The sequence below is a fragment of the Chrysoperla carnea genome, chromosome X (genome assembly GCF_905475395.1).
Source record: "Chrysoperla carnea chromosome X, inChrCarn1.1, whole genome shotgun sequence".
NCBI classification, from domain to species: Eukaryota; Metazoa; Arthropoda; class Insecta; order Neuroptera; family Chrysopidae; genus Chrysoperla; species Chrysoperla carnea.
The window spans coordinates 129033-134606 of NC_058342.1; the positions used below are offsets into that span (position 1 = coordinate 129033).

Sequence of the window (5574 nt, forward strand, 5' to 3'; positions counted from 1 at the left end):
GGCATTGTTACAAACAATTAATATACACAGATAGTTACAGAACACCAGTCAGTATATGTATGAGCGTGTCGTGTATACAACTAGCGTATTATATACGCGAAGATGGATATAACAATAAAAATGAATACTACTCTCTGATTGGCTGAAAATAATACTATAAGGTGATTGGTTTATTTTTAAAGTTTTATATTTTATAAATATTATAAATTAAAATACCCAAATAACATTTTAAACATTTATGTTACAATCCCCGTAACGTACACATCTGTGTGATTATATTTACAAAAAAAAATATTAATTAAATAAATTTATTCGCTATGTCTGGACGAGGTAAAGGTGGTAAAGTAAAGGGAAAGGCAAAGTCAAGATCAAGCCGAGCAGGATTACAATTTCCTGTTGGAAGAATTCACAGATTATTACGAAAAGGAAATTATGCTGAACGAGTAGGTGCTGGTGCCCCAGTATATTTGGCTGCTGTTATGGAATATTTGGCTGCAGAAGTTCTCGAGTTAGCTGGTAATGCTGCCCGTGATAACAAAAAAACACGTATCATTCCACGTCATTTACAATTGGCAATTCGTAATGATGAAGAATTAAATAAATTATTATCTGGTGTAACAATTGCTCAAGGTGGTGTATTACCAAACATTCAAGCAGTGTTATTACCAAAGAAAACTGAAAAGAAAGCATAAATTAAAAACATTGCATTAATTTTTATAATAATAATACATCGATCATAGGCCTTTTAATAAAAGGCCACAAATTTATTTAAAATAAGAGTAAAAATTATTTTTATAAATAATATATTATAATATTTTTTTAAAGAATCAATTTAAATAATTATAAATTAATGATTCTTTTTTTTTTTTTCTTTTTTTATATGTTATTATGGAAATAATTCATCATATTATGATGACATTTAGGTAACATATTATAAGAATATTCATAAAATATTATCAAAATAATATTGTATTATGATGATATTTAGACAAAATATTATAAGAATATACACAAAATATTATCAAAATAATATCATTAGATAACAAAACTGTTCATGATACTCATACCTTTACTAGAGATAAAAGTATCAGGATGCACTTGTATTAATACATATTATCACAACATCACAAAATATTTTTTAAAAGGAAACATTTTTTTAAAATTATTATAAAATTTGATTGAATTAAATTTCAATTTATTTTTTTAATAATTAAAGAAAAAAAAGAAAAAAAAAGCATATAAACTTTCTATTGAAAATGTTATTTTAAACTAGATGGCCAAGTGAACTTCGTTACACAAACAATATATGACGTATTCGTTATTTAAATAATCAGTATCCTTTGATATTATATCAATACGTTACTCTCTTCTTTTGATACATATTAATAAAATTTCAATTTATAAGATTTTATGTCAATTATATAAATAATATTATAAATTTTCTAAATACATAAGTTAATTAACAAAAAATTTGAATAACAAGATAAATTTATATATGATGTTTTAATACTCGATACTATAATATATCGCATCCGTTACCAATTATTCGGTATCCTTTGATTTATACACAGAATGAACTAAAAATATATATCAAATTTATTTTATTTATTTATATATTTAATATTATTATTATTATTTTATATTACAAAGTTTCTTAACGAAGCTTACAATGATTTCTCATATCGTACTTAACAAAATTATTTAGATCATATAAAATTTAAATTGTTAAAAAATTTGTATATTTATTATTATTATTTATTTTTATTAAAATTACATAACATAAAATTAATAATATTTTAATAATTATATAAATTAATTCTTATTTAAAATAATCTTATATTAATCTCAACAAATACTCTAATAATATATTTTGTCATAAATTTTTTTATATTTAAAATAAATATTATAATATATAAATACTTATATCAGTATAAAATTTCTTTATATAATTATGAAAAAATTAATTTAATAGTTAATTATTGATATTAATGCATAAATAAAAGTATTTTCTAATGAAATATATTTTGTCAATGTTCGATTAACACATTTCATAATAATACGTTTTCATTATTGACAAAAAAAGTTTTTCTAAAAATGAAATCTTATACTATAATATATATATTTATATATTAAATTTTTTAATTATTTATATACTAATAATTTATAATAAATCGATATTAAATAAAAAATAAAAATATATACTTTTTAAGTTTACCTTAAAAATATTATTGTTTTGTATGATTGAAATAATTAATATTAAACTATGTTTATTAATAATTGTTAATAAAAAAATTAAATATATTTTAATTTATAAAATAAATATTATTATTAAATTTATAATTTATTATTTTATATATTATAGAAATTGAAAAAATAAATCATGTTTACTACGACAGTAAATTAGAAATACTATTTAATTTTTATGTGTTTTCTACATGGTACTTTGACTTACATAGGGACTTATATTATTGTGAATAATGATATAATTGAAAACCTTTATTTTTTATTTGATAGAATTATTATATTTTATCATTTAAATATTTATAATAAATACATTATTTTTATAAAGTAAAAAATATGGCCGAAGAAAATTCTACAGCTGTTGCAGCAACTGCGGTTACTGCTGCTTCTACAACACCAACAAAAAAAGCAACAGCTTCTGGTGCTAAACGTACAAAACAACATTCAAAACCAACACATCCACGTACATCAGAAATGGTTGTTAACGCAATTAAAAATTTAAAAGAACGTGGTGGTTCATCATTACAAGCAATTAAAAAATATTTAGCTGCAAATTATAAAGTGGATTCTGATAAAATTTCACCATTTATTAAAAAATATTTAAAAGCTGCTGTAACTGAGGGAGCCTTGGTACAAACTAAAGGTAAAGGTGCATCTGGTTCATTCAAATTGGCTGCTTCCGCTTCATCTAATTCTTCAGCTAAATCAAAAGTTTCCAAAAAAGAAAGTGGAGCAAAAGGTTCAGCAAAGAGTGCTAAAAGTAAACGGGCACCAAAAGAAAAGAAAGCCACAACTACATCATTGGCAGCCAAAAAGCCTAAAGCAAAAAAAGCGACTCCATCATCATCAACTGCTGCTAAAAAAGTTACTGCAAAATCATCAGCGGCATCAAAAAAAGCACCAGTTAAAGCAAAACCAGCAAAAAGTACAAAATCCGCTGCCAAAAGTAGCCCTGCTCGTAAACCGAAAGCACCAAAAGCTAAGAAAGCTTCTGTTGCCAAATCATCTCCTACAAAAATTAAAAAAGCAGCACCAAAAAAGAAATGATCTGTTACTTTAATAATATATTGAAATATTTCATTATTTTTGCTAAAAAATGAAAATAACATAGGCCTTAATACAGGCCACAAATTAATATTTGATAAGAGTAAATTATTTTTTGTATAAATATTTTATAAAATAATAGTTTAGAAACATTTGCCACAGTCAGTACCACGGATGGGTGGCCACTTGAGAATACTGTGTGCGGTTGCATTTTTATTTAAAATATATGGTATAATAAATAAGTATATATTTAAATTGATTACTTCATTGAAAATTTTAATAATATACTTTAATATTAATGATATTTATGAAAAATATATATTTGTAAAAATTTTCATTTATTACTGGCAACAGCCATACCACGTTGAAAACACCGGTTCTCGTCCGATCACCGAAGTTAAGCAACATTGGGCACAGTCAGTACTTGGATGGGTGACCGCTTGGGAACACTGTGTGCGGTTGCCTTTTTATATTAAAAATATAAATTATTTTTCTTCTGTTTTTTTTTTTTACACACCATATATAAATATATGTTATTTAGAAATGTAAACCTTTTATATTATTCGTCAACAAATAAATATTATTTTTTGTATAAAATTTTATTGCATTTATAACTCATATCATGGTTACTTTAAAGCGAGAAGTTTTTTTAATATTTCAAATGAATATAAAATAATATAAATTTTATGAAATTTATTTATTTTTAGAAATAGCAATCGCTTATAATTATAACAAAATTTTAATAATGTTTAATTTTATTTCAATAATTTATATATATATTTTTTAATAAAAATAATATACTCTTATTTAATAATATATGTTGGTCCTATATATAGGACCGAAAATATTTCTTATTTGTTTTTTTTTTTTTTAAATTGTCATTTAAAACGCTTATGCACGTTCTCCACGAATACGTCTTGCCAATTGTATATCCTTAGGCATAATTGTAACACGCTTTGCATGAATTGCGCATAAATTGGTATCTTCAAATAAACCTACTAAATAGGCTTCACTAGCTTCTTGTAATGCCATAACAGCTGAACTTTGGAAACGTAAATCGGTTTTAAAATCTTGTGCAATTTCACGTACTAAACGTTGGAATGGTAATTTACGAATTAACAATTCAGTACTTTTTTGATAACGACGAATTTCTCGTAAAGCTACTGTACCAGGACGATATCTGTGTGGTTTTTTTACTCCACCAGTTGCTGGTGCACTTTTACGTGCAGCTTTCGTTGCTAATTGTTTTCTTGGTGCTTTACCACCAGTTGATTTACGTGCAGTTTGCTTGGTTCTAGCCATTTTCAAATAATAATGTTTTTACAAAAAAACACACAATTTTAAAAATTATATTCGACAATTTGATACTACAAAGTCAAATGTTTAAATGCGAAATAAATGTGTTGTATTTATATTTATATGAAATTTCAAAATTTTTGTTGTTATATCCTATTGGATAGCTATCAGAGTATGGACTAATCAAATTGTATAGGCGTGGCTTAAAAAATCTTTAATGCTTTATATAAAAAGGCACAATTGTACCGGCGCTCACATACATTACAATACTTGTGAGGTTAACACACGTGTTATCCGTTCGTTAAAATATTGTAAATAATTTTTTATTAAAATGACTGGCAGAGGAAAAGGTGGAAAGGGTCTTGGAAAAGGGGGTGCAAAACGTCATAGAAAAGTTTTGCGTGATAATATCCAAGGTATTACAAAACCTGCAATTCGTCGTTTAGCACGACGAGGTGGAGTAAAACGTATCTCTGGTTTAATTTATGAAGAAACACGTGGTGTACTTAAAGTATTCCTTGAAAATGTTATTCGGGATGCTGTTACATATACTGAACACGCAAAACGTAAAACAGTTACAGCTATGGATGTTGTATATGCATTAAAACGACAAGGTCGTACTTTGTATGGTTTTGGAGGTTAAGAAAATATAATAATTTACTTAAAATATTTAGTAAATTTATTAAAGAATATTTAATACATCCGATAAATTTAAACAGGCTTTCCTTTTTGGGAAGCCACTAATTTTATTTATATAAGAGTAAATAAATTTGTTAATAAATATAACATATTATATAATTTGTTTACAACAAATTATTTTGTTTATAACATACATTACCAAATATTTTTTTTTTTTTTTTTTTTTTTGTAATATATCTGCAATAATAAATTATAATTTGTATATTATCTATTTTATTTTACAATAACTTATTGAATTTTTGAAAAAATTTTATTATAAATTAATATACTATTATATTTTTTATATATACAAGT

At 24.2% G+C, this 5574-nt stretch overlaps 1 non-coding gene across 1 annotated transcript; it reads left to right on the forward strand.

The window, feature by feature from the left end:
• Positions 1 to 3631: 3631 nt before the first annotated feature.
• LOC123303187 lies at positions 3632 to 3750 on the forward strand. The gene has a single exon (XR_006535601.1). It is a non-coding gene; the product is annotated as a 5S ribosomal RNA (ribosomal RNA).
• Positions 3751 to 5574: the final 1824 nt, after the last annotated feature.